The sequence below is a fragment of the Calypte anna genome, chromosome 3, assembly GCF_003957555.1.
Source record: "Calypte anna isolate BGI_N300 chromosome 3, bCalAnn1_v1.p, whole genome shotgun sequence".
Taxonomy (NCBI): Eukaryota; Metazoa; Chordata; class Aves; order Apodiformes; family Trochilidae; genus Calypte; species Calypte anna.
The window spans coordinates 6,876,363-6,892,831 of NC_044246.1; the positions used below are offsets into that span (position 1 = coordinate 6,876,363).

A 16,469-nucleotide genomic window follows, 5' to 3' on the forward strand; every position below is an offset into this window, starting at 1 on the left:
CCTCAAGCAAAATGTTTGAAGTTTTATTTCATATCTGCTCAAGTTCTGTTGTATGTTACTAAAACCTACAAGAGGCCGAATTACCCAGAGAAGTAAAATCTTTTAATTAAACCATTACAATCAAGCCTATTGCAAATTTCTACTAAGGGCTAGTTGTCCTTTGTTTCTAGTTCCACCAAAAATTGGTTAAAAATCAGTTTGGGTTCAGTGTCTTGGTTAAGCAAAGCATTAGAGAGTTACTGAGGTTTTTGCTCCAGGTATTATGGGCTTGAGGGAGCCTTTGATTCCAATGCTGTCAGAATGGTGCCAGATAAAGAAATACATTGTTGGGTGCGATATGTGTATGACTTTCCTCCTGACAAATAAGTAGGATTCTCTAGCTGGACAGCAAGTCCTGCTGAAGACTTTTTTTTTTTTTGTCTCTAGCAGACCTGGCTGGTTGGAGAGGTGGTTGCTGACTGAGGGAGGGACCTGAGATTTCACAATGAGCAGTTTCACTTACTCAGCTGCTTGGAGGAAAATTTAGCTTCCTTTTATTCTGTGATTTATTCAGAATATACTACAGCAAAGAAGCTTTTAAAAATTGATTTATCTTTGCACTGAGGTGTGGTAAATACAACATAGTAAGATGATAGATGGCAGCTGGTAAGTCAGGGAAAATCCCCTTTAGTTAATGATATTATCTTTGGAATTTGCAGGAAGCACAGTCAAGAACAAACTTTAAAGCTTCTTTTTTTAAAAAAAGAAAAATCTCAGTAGACTTTCTTGAACTTTGCTTTCTCATCTGTGTGTGATTTCCAGGCCTGGCTTGGAACCAGCATTTTTTGCTAAGTTACCCTGGCATGATACTCTGTATTTTTAATAGCTTTTCTTCATTGCCTATGAGACAAAGTAATATTTGCAGAAAGACATCCTACTTTCTGTTTGAAAAGCTATTATGAATAGCTGCTAACATAAACATTGACAATGTAGAGAAGAAAAAAAAATGCTTATCATAACCTAAATTCTGGCTTCTGCCCAAATGTCTGTTCAGAGGGCATGGTGTCTGTATAAAACAAGAGGTTTTTTTCTCTGTGAAGGTAAACTAAGAGCCACACATTAAACATATGAAAGAATTTTCCAGGGATAAGTTGCTGGTTTGTGTTTTAAACAGTTTTGTATTTATTATAAAACATAATCATTTAATAACTGTGGTTTAGATATAATTAGAATATCTATGAAATATATCCTAAAGGACTTCAGAAAGGATTTACTTTATTAGAATGAAATGAGTATTTGCAAGAGTTTGTGGTGTGGGAAGAGAGACCTCGACAGGCTTGAGCAAACTGCTTGAAGTTCAACAACACGAGGGGACAAGGTCCTGCACCTTGGTCAGGGATGGAGAATGGATTGAAACCAACCCTGAGGAAAACAGCCTGGGGGTGTTGGTTGATGAGAAGCTCAATATGGGCCAGCAAGATGCATTTGCAGCCCAGAAAGCCAAATGTATCCTGGGCTGTGCCAAAGTGTGGCCAGCTGGTCCAGGGAAGTGGTCTCGTGGGACCTCACCTGGAGTACTGGGTCCAGTTCTTGAACTTCTGACACTGGAAGAATGTGGAGCTCTTGGATCAAGTGCAGAGGAGGGCCAAGAAAATGATCAGAGGACTGGAGCAGCTCTGCTGTGAAGACAGCAGCTTCTGCTGAGGGAAGAATTTTTATAATGAGGGTGGTGAAACATGGGAACAAGTCGCCCAGAGAAGTGGTGGATACCCCAGCCCTGTAATTTTCAAGGTCAGGTTGGACAGGGCTCTGATCTAATTGAAGGTAGCCCTGCTCATGGCAGGGGGTTTGGGTTAGGTGACCTTTAAAGCCCAAATTATTATCTGATTCTAAGGAAAGCTGTGTTTTCATGGCTCAGAGTATCATTTTCTAGACTTGTTCAGAATTGTGATAGCTTCCACTTGGGGACTATGATTTATGGAATTACACAAACCTGCTGAACATGACCCTCCTGACAGTGGTAGTCTTTGACAGATGATGAGAAAGAAATAAACTGATTTAATTCCTGTATTAATTTTAGAAAGTTTTCACTGCAATGGATTCTTGATTACTACATTTTTCTTCCAGAATTTAGGAACTAAGAGGCTCTACAATAACAACTGAGGATATAGCAACAACTGAAGATATATTGCATTTGGCATTTATGTACTTGACTTTTTTGGCAGCTACCTGGGTAGAGAATATGAAGTCTTTAGAGGAGAAAGGCAGTAGGAAACAAGGGATTTTTTTCAACATAATTGGTGGATTTAGGAGCACTAAATCAAGTAATTTAGGTGTTTATGAAAATCCTACTCTTCGGTGCCAATGCCAGACTTGGGTTGAGATTCACAGAAAGCTAGGAATGCTTTCAACCTTCTGTTCTTGGATATAATCATCTCTTGCAGTAATCACAGGGTAAGGGAAAGGAGAGAAACTGCCAATCCCTTGCAACTGCTAATCCTACCATTGTTAAATTTATAAAGTTGTTAAATTTATATTAAATGCCTGTGGGATATTAAAGACAGAGTTTTACTCTGTGCCATTTAGAAGACCAAATGTTAATTCCAATCTATTTTTTCAGGGAGTCACATATATATTTTAATGCTAAGGCAAATGCCATTAAATGCAGTCTCTTGTTAGGTAAAAATGCTTTAGCAGAGTCAGCCTGAAATTCCTTGTCTGTGCTAGGAAAGAACACTTTCATCTCTTGTCTAGAAAGCTTCTTGTGCCTGTTTGTACTGGGGAAAGGAGGCTCAGTGGAAGGGATGGTGAAGATCAATGGTCTACAGGAATGCTTTTTTATTTGAGTGAGAAGACAAGCCTTGATAAAAGGTATTTGTTACTGTTACTCTAATATTTAGACCAGGTAATACACTAATTCAGCTTTAATTACAGTCGATTAATTTCTTCAGTCTTGAGCATTTGCAGCGTTAGGAAAATTGTTTGCCTGAAGCACCTTTGTTAAATAAGGCAAGACATATATATATAAACCTTTATCCTGACTCCAGTTGAAAGTAAGAGCTTTTTTCCCTGTTTTGGGGCCAGTGTGTAGTGGCATTGGAGGATGAAGCTACAAAGGAATTACAGAATCCATTCTCCACGTATTCACGTTAATGAGGAACTGAAATTATTCTTAACCTATAGACTAGTTTTTAGCTATTTTTGATAAGATTTTCCCTTTTCATGTGTCAGTAGTATCTTTAAGTCCTTTAAGTCCCAAAGAGCTTTACAACTTTCTATTTCTAATACACAATACAAATGAAAAATGGATTATTTTAAATTTTAACAAGCACACATGCTCTTTAGGGAGAATGAAACTTTTTAGTCTACCTGCTAAATGGTGCTATTATTTCACTGAAAAGTTGCCAGTCATTCTGGGTGGAATTAGTCTTATCTTGATTTATGCATTGAATATAGAACAGATAAACTGCACCTGACAAGAGGCTGTTTTCCTTCTTCTGATCAGAAGATGAGCTGCATGTAACTAGCTCAGATGATGGTGGTTGTCTGCAAGATGGATTTCATCCATTTTGATTAAATTGGGAGAGAGAAGATATCTTTCACAGCTCTTATCCTAGTGTTCATTGTTTTTTATTTAAAAACCTCAATCTTCTTTTAGAGGGGACCATTTATATAAAATTTTACAGATTAGGTGAGTTTGTAAGGTCATAACATGCTTTCAGATAGTTCAGAAGTATGCCAAAAGGCTAGGAAAAGGGTAGTGCAGTAGAAAGTTTTATTAGTTACAGCTTTTTTATATACTATTTCTATTTCTTCTTGAGCTTTCATCAGGATTTCTTTCTTTCAAGCTGTCACTGCATGAGGATGTGAACAGGAGAGTGTTTTCTGGATTTGTGTCAGAGCTCCCTGCCTACAAGTTGATATTAGCACCTACAGGTGCCCAATACTTTTGAAAACCAGGCCTTTTTTCCCTCTCTTTTTTCTTAATCTAGTGTAAAGAGTAATGATGTGAAAGGTATTCTGGTATAATGTTACTTTCCAACAAACTACTTATTTTGCCATTATAATTAAGGAGCAAAAGTCAGAGCCCATCTGTGACCCTGTGCTGCCAGGGGGTTGGTTATATGCAACATCCATATGAATTTGCAAAAAGTATAATGACAAAACACTACCACAGCTCAAGCTATTTCTAAGTGTACGTGAGGACTCCAAGCTTCTAAATTTCTTTCTAATTTTTCATCAATAATTAAACAAATGGAAGTGGAATTCTTGGAATTCAGTAAAGTTGGTCCCTTCATTTTTGCATCAGCAACCTCACTCTTTCTGCTGAGTGTGGGCATGTGTTTGCACTGTAATATCCATTTTGCTGTCTCATCTTGTTTTGAAGGCTGGCAGTATAAAAAGAGTAGATTTTTTTTTTGTCTGCCTTTGTCTTGAAGAGGAAAAAAATCCTGATTCTCCTCTTTCCTGTGCTAATATGATAAGCTCAACAAACAGAAGTGTGTACTTGCCTGCTGCAGGAGGTGAGTTTGAAGTGCACAGCACTGTGTATTAGTACCAGAATTTGCTAATATTTATCAAGTAGCCTTTTAGTCATAGCCTTTTATGAAAGGTTTTTTAAATGAACAGCTTGCATTTCAGCAATTTATGCTGTGGGACCTCTGCCCTTCCCATTCTGTTGCCTAAAATACTTCTGGCAATTCTAACATTTATGTTAGAATTCTGAATTCTAACATGGGATTTATATGCAATATATCTATTCTTGAATAAGCTTTTAGTTTTTGAGGAAGGAGTCACTGTAGGGACCAAGTGATTCTCAGGCATGGCAGCTGAGGTTCTCCACTGGTCCCTTTGTGGTCCCTAGGAACCTCTGGTTAAAAGTATAAGTGGAGAGAAAGAGATTATTAATGCAGAGTTGCATTGCTTGGGAAAAGATCATGGACTGATTATTGAGTATTTCTAGTTTTCTGCTAAAACATGCCCATTTCTCACAATGTAGGCAATTAATTTTGTTTCTCAATTTTTCAGCTATACATAGTGGTTTTGCCTTTAACTGAACACTTTTAAGAACTATTTTTTCTTTTAAAAATACATGGCAAATTAGAAAATTATGCACGTGCTAGGTAATTAATATTAGACCATTATTTTAGGTTGTTTTCGATGGAGAACACTTTGCATATATGTTATCAGTGCAGGTCTCTGCTGTTTGGGGTGAACAGCAAAAAGCAAATATTCAGATTAGGATAGTGAGATGTATTTGATGGAGTTATGATGTATTTCTGACCATTTTGCCTTTTTTGCTTTTTGGTATGTAAATGGCATTGAACTTGACTTGATGCTTATTCATTATCTCTGTCTAGCAGCCTTTTTTTTTTTTTAAGGTCTTGACACTGTTCATGCATGCTTTCCTTCAAGGCAGCTGAATAGTAATGTCTGGGTTTTTTGTTAAAAATAATTTTGGACAGATGCTTTTTCCTAGAATAAACTGCAATGTGTAAACATTGGATACTGTGAAAGGAAAACATACCTAGTAGGTACATTTGTTAATAAGTACTCTCTTTTTTGACTTTATCCTGTAGGCTATTTTGTCATGCATTTATTGGTACAGATAGAACTTCCATGATCATCTACTTGTTTTTCATTTCAAGTTAGTTTGTTTTTTTAATTGTTTGTTTTGTTAGGGGTGTGAAGCTTTAGAGGTTGTGGGTTTCTTTTTCTTTTCTTTTTTTTTTTCTTTTCTTTCTTCTTTTTTATTTGGTCTGCTTAAGGACATTAGCATTTCAGCTAAGGTTACTAGAAGGAGTAGTTGTTTTCTCTAGCATTGAGAAGGAATGAAGGCAAGATTTCATCAGAGTCCTTGGATTTCTTTGCTGAACCCAGGTTTTAAATTAAACAGTTTTGCCTTAATGAAGACACTTTTGAAGAAATGGGTTTCAGAATCACAGAACTGTTCTTGTTTGAAAAGACCTTTTAGATGATTGAGTCCAACCATTGCTTTTCATCAGGAAACACACATCTAGCAAGCCCCTTCTGTTGCTTAGACCTTTGTATAGTCAAATACCAACTCAAAACAGAACAAATGCATCAAAAGTATGTTGATATTTTAGGTAAATATGTTTTGTAGTCTTCAAGTGTCCCTTGCAGAGCTGCTGTATCCTCTGAGAGAAGGGTGCTGAGGGCATGGTGCAGGATGGCAACCTCCAGAAGCAAGTGGAGAGAGGCAGCAGTGCTCTGCTCTGACTGAAGAGGCTCTTCCATCATCTTCTATCATCTATGTTGTGTGGCTGTTCCATCAGAGCCTTCCTTGAGGTAGCTATATGTAGCTGCCACATGTAGAGGTGCTTTTCTTTTACATTTAGTGGCATACGTTTAACCTGTGTGGTCAGTACTACATAAACTGATAAAAGCCAATTTGTAACCCAGAGTGAGGCCTTTTTAAGATGCCCTGGAGGTAAAAGCCATGGAGACATTTGGATCTTTAAGATTATATTCTCAAAAATCTCTATTCCCATAGCTCCTGTGCATCTCAGGTACCTAAATTTGCTTTTGTCAATGGAAAGGGCCCTAAAGATTTCCTAGAGAATGAGATAGATAAATGCTATGCAGCTCAGGTCAGAGGTCTTGTTGCTCTTTTGCTACTAAGCAAAGAGAGAGTGTTTTAAAATGATACTCTCTGATTTTGTGCTCTATTTCTGTGCTTGATTATACTTGACAATTTTCTTGAAAAGTACTAGAAGTATTCACTGCCAGGCAGTGGCACTTTCTGTGTGGTATTGTGGAAAAAGCCATGATGTCTGAAGCTGTTGTGCTTTTCTGCTTTGCCACATGGAGTAGTAGCACATCCATAACTCTACTGGAATTAGAAATCTGAAAATACTGTAAAAAAGACTAGATTTCATTTCTGACTGATACTAATCCCATAAACATAGCTGCAATATATCACCACAGAAACACAACTTCATACACTGTTATTTACATGTAACTTCATGCAGCATTATACCACTGTTCCGTGCATCAGCTGTTAGAAGTTATTTTATTAACAATTTCCAAGGCATCTGTTAATTGTAGTTATCTTTGTTGTGGCATTTGTCTTTCTGTAAAAAGACAAGAGCTTAAATATCTCTGAAATATCTAACAATTTTCCTTCAGTTTAAAAATAGCAACTCGTCCCCTCCCAGCTCCAATCTGCTGGAACTTATCACAGAATATTTTTATGAGCTGTTGTATGATACTGTGTACTCTTGATATTTAATATTTACTTCAGATTTTCTTAGAAAAAACTGTGAGCTCCTTGCAGCCAATACTCATCAGCACCAAATCCAAGATCACATTTGGATTTACCAAGCAGAACCTGGGGAGTGTGAGTGTTCCCTGTAATGCTTATGACAGGCAAGCTCTGCACCCTCTCTCACAGTTCAGCAGTGAAATTAAATACATAATTTATAAACTTGACAAACAAGCTTATCATCTCTAATAGAATTTTATTTCTTATTTGTATGCTTTATGCATGTCTACAGCTACAGAGGGCAGAGAACTGAGTAACTGTAAGCATTTTGTATAGATGCTGCTGTTCTATGAGACAAATAATAATTTTGCACTTCAGCTTTCTGGTATCATCTCTGAAATCTTATGTATATTAAGTAAGTAAAGATTCCCTGTGAAGAATCATAATATTTAGAAATAAGTGGGATATTTTGAAGCAAGCATTTACTAGTTTTTTCCCTCCAGTGAATGTTTTGTTTCTATAGAGCCATAACATAAGCCTTATTTGCTGTTATCTGTTCATCCCCTGTTTAAAATAAATGACTGCAGAACATGAAAGAAATGCTGTTCTGCATTCTCTGATCTATTTAGAATGAATGTGCAGGATTTATGCACTGTTCTCTCAAAGTTTATGTGTATATAATACTGAACTGATGTCTCTTACATAGAAATTTCTTCTTAAAATACTTTCTTCCCAAGAAATTCATCTTGAAAGATTTCTTTTTTCTCACTGCAGTTTCTAGCAGAGGAAAAGCAGCACTTGCAGTTATTCAGTAAAAAAATCCAGGGCTTTGAGAAGAGAAGGAAAAAAAAATGCTATGCTAAATACTTCTGCCTGAAAACACTGCTTGCATCATTTTGCCACTGAGAGTGCAAAAATAGTCTGTTTTTTTACCTGAGGCTCTCTAACCAGGTTACAGGTTCAGCCAAGTATCCCAAAGCAAAAAAGTCCAAATTATGACACGAAAACTATTAATGCAGGATTTAAATTGTAGAATAATATTAAATAGGAAGACACAGATTTATTTTCTACATGAAATTAAAGATAAATCTGAAAAATACTTTAAAATGAAAACTGATAGGTTTTGCAGTTTAAGTAGTAAATCATGTGTTGTGGATGTTCCAGTCAGATGATGAATCTCCCAGTAGAGGTTTATTAATGCTGATGTGCAAATTGCCAGCAAAACTCAACCTGTTCAGGAAAACTGAAACCAAAACAAAGCAGAGACAGAGAAAATGTATGATGGAAAACTTCTTTTATGAGATAAATGAGAAGAAAGTGCCTTCTTAGTGCAGGAAAGTTTAAGGCCAAAAGGAAATCTAATTGCTCTGAAAGAAATAATACATCAGGGAGGAAAAAAAATAAATTATATAAAAATTATATAATTATAAAATTATAATTATAAAATTATAATTATAAAATAATTATTATATAATTATAAAATTATAAAATATGGGGTGGAATTTGAAATACATTTCCTAACCATTGTAATGATTAGCCTCCCTGTTCACATCTCTGTGAGAGGAAGAAAATGCACTTAAGATGAAAAGGATTTATTAATTGATACTTGTGATAGTTGGGGGGCTCTTGGGTAGTTAATAATTTAGGAGCTTAATGTCAGACATGATTTTGCTTCTCAGCTCTTTTGCTCTGGCAAAAAAAATGGGTGAGTGATGATAAGTGACTTCTGAGTGGCTCTGCCCCATGCTCCTCCAAGGTTCATCAGAAGAAAAGGTTTAGGATTCCTGGAAAACCCAGGAGGGAGGTCCTGGTGCTACTGTAGTCTGGTAGCCAATCCACAGGGGAAGTTTTACAAATCCAGGGCAACTCTGAACTAGTTGGTCACTGAATATTGCCAGAACAGCCAAAGAACCTCTGAGAAAAGCATTAAAATTAGTCAATAAAAGCAATGAAACCTGTTCAGGAGATGATGTGCTGGGTCTGAGCCAAGCAGGATGCCATGGACAGTTTTATTTCCTGAAATTTGCAAATAAAGCCAGTGTTGGTTGGTGACCAAAACCTGACAGATTTACATGCATCTAAACAGACCTAGCAATAGATCTTCAACCAAATGACATTATTCTAATGTGATGCCCTTTACTGAATGATTGAGAGCCTTTAGTAGCTTGGTATCAGAGTCCCAGAGCAAAATGTTGTCAGAAGTAAGGAAAAAATGATTTAATTATGCTGTATCCTTTGTGTGCCTCATTATACATTCTTCCATTATACAGTTCAAAGATGTGAAACCTAACCCTGAACTTTTGAGGTTTTGATAAATTAGGGATAAATTTGTTGGCCCTGCTGTGGCCTTGTTTACAGTAGTGTCCTTAAAAAAATGTTTTCTGAATTTACACAGTGATGTTAGGATGTGTGGGAGGACCATATTCTTATCCCAATGTTAGGGATATGGAACTGATCCAGAGTATTTGCTGTCATCAGAAAAGAGAAAATATTTAGTCCATTGCCTTAGCCATCATTTCTTTGTATGTGCATCCTCTGTTTCAGCTAATTGGAGCATTTGAAGATGTGGTGGACATTCACTCCCTTTTCCTGTGATACAGCACTTGGAATATAGAACAAATTCCATTTTTCCTGTTCCTCTGTCTCAGTAGTGAATGAAAACAGCATCAAGGTGCTTTAGGATAGCTGGTGCTTCAATCTGGATGGCAACCTTGCTGCTTTTCTGCTGAATCTGTTTGTTCAGAACTGAAAAGCAGCTTTTAGGTTGTCCTGGGGAGTGGGTCCTGTGCAGCCAAGTGCCAAGTTCTATTGTTCCCTTCTGGCTGCAAGATAAGTTTATACTGTGAGCTTATCCTGCACACTTCATTTGGAGGAGTAGATTGAATGGAATTACTCTTCTGATTTCCTACCTACTTTCTCACAGAGGGAAGAAAAGTTAGGGTGACAAAGAAAAGGAAGACTGAATCTCTCTATTCCTTTTTTTTTTTTTTTTTTTGTGAGTAAGGGCTGTGACAATTTATTCCTAAAAATAAAACACTTTTTCCACCTCCAAGGCATCATGAGGCATTTCAGCTACTATTTGTATTGTAAAAGCTGTTACTGTACAGACTGCATGTATATGTATGCAGTCTGTTTATAGGGTGCCCTTAGAGACATTTATTCTACTTCAGATCCCAGTGTTACACACTGACAGATGCTTAACAAAAATCAATGTGTTTATGTCATAAAGATAAGGCAAGATGGATTCTAGAGGCAAATGAGATGTAGACAAGCCACAATTCTGTGGCTGTCCAAAGGAGCAAACATTACAGTGAGAGATTAATTTTTTTCATCATGAGTGTCTGTCATCTTTCAAGGGCAGTATCATCAAAGCTAATTTTCAATCAATGCAGCATTTACAGGAGTCTCTTTTCATTCCACTGGTCCATCTGATTTAACATTCATTACATAAGGATAATATTAACTTTATGAGAATAATTCTAATGCTTGTTGCTGAAATAAATAGTTGCTTGCTCTCTGGGAGAAGTCGTTTATGTCCAGGAATACCACTGCCCTTCTAAGAGAAACTGACGGTTTAAAAATTATATATAATGCAAGCAAAGCAAATGTCAATGGTTTCATTACTAATGATGACTCAGCCTTCAAATATGCTCCTAGTGTCAGATCAGTCTTTATTTAGAACTTGCCTCAGGGACTTAATTTCTTTTCTTTCCCCAAACAGAATTACATTGCAAACCTTAAGCAAGGTAATTGCTTACTCACAGAAGAATGAATGTTGCATAATGCATGTGTTCATTTCTAGTTGTTTGTAATGTTTTTGAAAATGGAAATTGTATCACTTTTATTTTTCATGATATAATTTCTCTGTCCAGCTTATTCTGTTCTTTAAGTTGGAGCTGATGGTGACCTCTCTCAGTTTGTCTGCCACCTTAGAATGTACATGCAACTGATTTTGCAATTTGTTCATCTTAGCCAGACTTGAGAAAGGGGCATTGCTGGAGTCATTTCCAAAAGCTAAATGATTCAGTGAAGAGATTTGTACCAGGGCCTGGCACCTGGTTAACATTATACTCTGAGCATAGTGACTGGATCCTCTTAACTTCCACTCTTCCATATTTATACTTATTTTTTTTATGTTTATGTGTTTAATAAGAATAATAAGTCAAGAAGTTCTCTCCTGGGTCAGACCACTGGTCTGTCTGTCAGTGGCAGTAGAAGGTGCTATTTCAGGGTGGTTCATGTGCTTCTACAGTCTGTTCCCCTCACATCACCAGCACCTGTAGTTAGGGTGTTGGGCATGTCAGGGGACACATCAGTGCATGTTCCAAGTGTCTGTGTATGGAGGAATTACTTGGACCATCAGTTTCTGCAATCCTCTTCTGTTCCTGCCTGTACTATCTCCCTATACAGCACCCTGTGAGACATTCCAGAAGTTAACTATGGACTCTGTCTTTAAAAACAACCCCTTCACCAGAAGCCAATGTAAAAAATCCCACAAAACAAACAAAGCCCCCATACAAGTTGGAATAGAAAAATTTTCTTTTGCTTTAAACTTTGCAAGGATTTCTTCAAAGTTTTTCCCCCTCTTCCCCTTAATTCCAGTACATTGATCTGGCATGGTTTATGTGTTCTGTCTCTTCCAAACAAAACCATTCCATGATCTCTTGTGTTCACCAGTGGTTCTGCCTGTGACAGCAAATGCCCACAGCTGCAGGAGCTTTATGAATTCTTTATGAATTCTTTATGAAAGGTGCTAAAGTCAAATATTCAAGAGCTGGGATGGGTATCACTTACTAGCTCAGAGTGTGATCAATGTTTCTTGCAATAAACCTGCATGAAAACAATTTTATTGTGGTGATACAGAAAAACTAAATTGGAAAAGTGACGAATGAAAGTGATCATATAAAAGATGCCTCTGCTTGGAGAATGTTTCTTCCACTGTTCTTTTGCATTACCTAAAAATACAAAATAAGATGAGGTAGTTCCGATATCCTGTTAAAGGACAGGTTTGGCCTAAGATGAAGAGCTTGTCATAAATCTGAACTTCTAAATATTTGAAACTTACAGTTTTTTCATAGTTCTTGAAATTCTGATGAATCTTTTAACCTGTGCCAGCATCACTTGTTCTGATTCAATGTATTTGCATTTTTAAAAGACCAGTATAATTGCTTCTATTTATGCTCCATATGCCTAAACCTTGTGATATTGAAGTAGTGACTGTTTCTTTTCCATATCACTAATTCCAGCATTTTGGTTAATGCTTTGTGCTATTTGTGTAAATGCAAGGGAACATATATATATATGAGTGTCCCTCATAAAGTACTATTCACTTCTAGCATAAATTAGGCTTAAAATTAAAAAAAAAAAGAAATCTGAATGTGTAGGAATATAATTATTAAAGTATTTGTCCTTTCCAGATTAGGTATGGGCTGAAGGAGTTAAATAAATCTTCTGTATGGCTTCCATATCAACTCATAATGGTTATGAGGTGCTTCTGGTTTCTGGAGGAGAATAGAGAAAAAGAAAAATGTAGGTTGCTGTGGGAAAAATAGACTGTTTTTTTTCCTTCATTTACCTAGAAACAAAGTCTCTGGTGGTATTAAATATAATGAACTCTAGGATTCTTTTGCTAAGGGAGTTATAGCTAACTTTTAAAAAGATACCTGTGCTTCACAGTATTTAAGATGCAGCTTTAAGTTTTAATTCAGTGTGTTTATTACTTGGAAAATATACTTAATATAGAGACCTTATGACTGCACTATTCAAAGAGAGAAAATTTTATTTGCAGTAATAGTGCCTTTGAAATTACATCATGAATCAGAACATTCTATTAGAACGGTTTTTCCAGCTTAAGAGATTTGTTTTTGCTATGCTTTGTCTGAAATAATGTGACAAAACCACTTAAGGCCAAGATTGTGTCCTGCTAGAACAACACTGTCATAATAAATGCTTCTTATTTATTCTTTGATTTCAAACTGCTTCACAGAAGAGAGGAAAACCACCTGAAATAGGAATGGGAAAAGAGATGTAGAGAGGTGGCATAATGTTGTGAGGATATAGAACCAACTCCATATGGAGTTAAAGAGTTACAAAAACCACTTTAATGGAGTTAAAGTTTAGGTATTGACTTGTCCATTCGTCGTCTCCTACTGGAGCTTTTGTTTCCATCTGTGGTTTGACAGAGCTCAGACTCAGCAGAACTTCTTGGCTGACTTCCCATTTATTTGAGGTAATGTAGACACTGAAGAGCTAAATGCTTTTTGGAATCCAAGCCCCTGGAGTAAGCTTCCCTATTTCAGAGTCCCTCAAGAGAGCTTTGTTACAGGCAGATGTCTCTGAAATGATCTCCTGAACTGCTGAAGACTCAGCTGCTGTCTGGGTTACTGCTTGGGCTATTAGGTTGGCATATTGAATAATTCCTGCAGATTGTTACACTTGTATTAGAAGAGAGAAATTCTTTTTATGTTGTTAATATTGCTTTTTTCCCCCCCCTTATTTTTCTTAACTAACACAGGTTATTTTTAATAGACTTCATCCGTGCCCAGTTATCCAAGCACAGTCTACATAGTTTCACAGACAGGCCCCTGTCTTGTGAAGGGCAGGGACCATGTGGAAAAGGTTTTATTCTCCTCACAGCTTTTGAAATAATGAATCTAGTAAATAAATCAAGAGAAGAGAGTTTCCCACATTTTTAAATGCTGAACTGTGAGCCATCCTCCATCCAGGTGACACATTATGACTTTCTTATGAATTGACCTGCTGGATGTCAGGGATTTTCCCTTCAATTTGTAGTTGAAGAACCACTGTTGGAGTCTCTTCTGAAGAACCAGAATTATTTCTTAACTCAGCCTTATATCTGTATTAGTTTAAGAAAGCATGTTTATAAAATGCTGTGTTTTTCAGAGGTACTTGCAGTCTTTATCCCTACTTAGCCTCTGTGTTTTGAAGTTTGCATTGCTCTTTGCCATAGTTATTTTGCTTATGAATACTATTTTGATCTCTAAGGGTTGCCTGTTGTTTGGCAGTTAAGTATTAACAGTTTAGTGTTAAATTTGCATAAGAGCAATAATGACTTAAGCCCTTCCATTTGAAGTGGGAGGAGATCTGAGTTCTGGGAGTTGATGGATAGAAAAGGAAATGGTCTTTTATGCTTCTACTGGTTCAGTGTCATTTTTTTTGCCATTAATAAGACTTCCTATAAGTCTGCATTTTCTACAATGTAGAACACAGCTTTCCATTAAAATACAGTCATGCTTAAAAGTCTGGAGGCATAATCTCCTATTTTGCTTGAAAAATAGAAGAGAAAAAAGAAAGCCCAAGCCCTTTGAAAAGAAAAAAATTATCTTTGTAACTTGAGCTCTTTTTGCCCTAACAAATTAGTAAGCTTTTTCCTGAGTTCCAGCAACTCTCAAGTGCTGAATTTATCAAAAGACTGTTCAGATAATTTCTTGCTTTTGTGGTTTTCTGCAAGGAATGTATAAACTATTTATCCATAATCCTTTATAACGCTGGTTTAGGAGTTACTAAGCATGCTTGAAAGTCTTCCATAACTTGCTTAATACTGTGTATCCCTTATTTTGTGGTTGGATTGAACAAGACCAAACAGCAAACACAAAATACCCTTTCTTCATGTGTTTTCTTGATCTGCTGCCCTCACTTCAGGTATTCTTAATATTTCAATGTTTTATTCCTACAAATACAAAAGGGATTCTTTGAACTGGAGCAGCCTGAAATGTAAGGAAGTCCAAGGAATTTACCATGACTGATGAATTCCTGTCCTTTTTGTGACTATTTTGGCTTCTGCCTAAATAGAGGACTGTAGGTGCAGGTTTGTAAAGAGGCAATTTTGGAACTTAGAGATGCTTTATGAGCTTAAAATAGCAAGTGCAGTAGGAAATGAGTTGGAAGGATGTGGGAACAGTCCTTTCTATATATCTTGATCTGAGTTCCTCTAATCTTAAAAGTTCATCATCCATTATTCTAGTAGTATGCAGCCAAAATGGACAGCCACAAAGTTAATGTGGAGGGATCATAGAATCATAGAATTAGCCGGGTTGGAAGGGACCTCAGAGATCATCTAGTCCAACCCTTGACCCACCGGAGCAGTTGCTAGACCATGGCACTGAGTGCCACATCCAGTCTTTTTTTAAATGTCTCCAGGGACAGAGAATCTACCACCTCACAGCATGTAACAAATATATCTCATGTTCACATTAAAACTAATATGTAAAATTCTAGAGAGACAGTTGACTCACAAAACCAGGGCTGGGAAAGCTAAAGGTGTTTGTTCCAGCTTCACCATGATGTTCCTTCCCACCCAGAGCCTCAGCCCTGACTTTGGTCATTGACCTCTCTGTGGAGATGGTAGAGCTTTGCCAATAATGTAGACAGCTGTAGTGCCATTGGCTTGAGATGTGAAGATGGGAACATGGTCTCTGTGGAGAGCAGGTCCCTTCAATAAGTTTTGTGTTTTTTTGTGTTTTTTTTTTTTTTTTTTAGTGGCCCATAAAACAACTATCAGGAGACAAATATCAATTATTGTCCTAGTGATAGCACTGAACATCCAGGGTTTTGTTTCTCCCCAGACACTTGGTAATTCTGAATGCCTTCTTATTTGAGCAAGAAGAGAGGACACCTGTCACTAATGAGTTATTAATGCAAAGCTGGGTGCAGGAATAATTGTCACCAGGCTGGTCACTGGTGTGGTGTGGTAGAGGTTTATGTCTCCTAATGAAATGGAAATGAGGATTTGGCTTTGTGCTCTTTGTAACCAGTGTCTTTGGAATGACCTAGGCATTTTTTTAAAAGAAAGAGGTAGACATATCAGTAGATTAAGTGGCCATTCAGAACTTGAATGTCACCACTCTTCATTCAGTGTGTGAAGGTGCCCCCACCTCAGTTGGTCTGAGTCTCAGTTGGTCCATGTCTCTTCAAGCATTAAAAAAAAAAAAAAAAAAGGTTCATCTGTATTTGCCTTTTATTGTTTACAGCAGTCTGTAACACAACATGAAGAACAACATTTACAAAAGTAGATTTTGATGTACAAAGAACATTTACAAAAGCAGATTTTGATGTCCAGTGGTATTCATGAGATTTGAGATTTTGACATAAACACAGCAAGAGGCAGCCAAGTGTCAGCTGGCATGTTTGGAGGTGAATAGTACAAGGATGTCCTGGTACTTGCCTGGTGGATTTTTTCAGCCTTCAGCATCTTGCAGCTTGTGGAGTCAGAGGTGATGTTCCTGTGTCCTGATGGAAGCCATGC

The 16,469-nt window shown here is 37.0% G+C and overlaps 1 protein-coding gene across 1 annotated transcript in view; it reads left to right on the top strand.

Moving 5' to 3' along the window:
* Positions 1-16,469, top strand: part of RYR2 (ryanodine receptor 2) — a 339,366-nt gene that overhangs the window by 55,130 nt on the left and 267,767 nt on the right. The window lies entirely within an intron of this gene.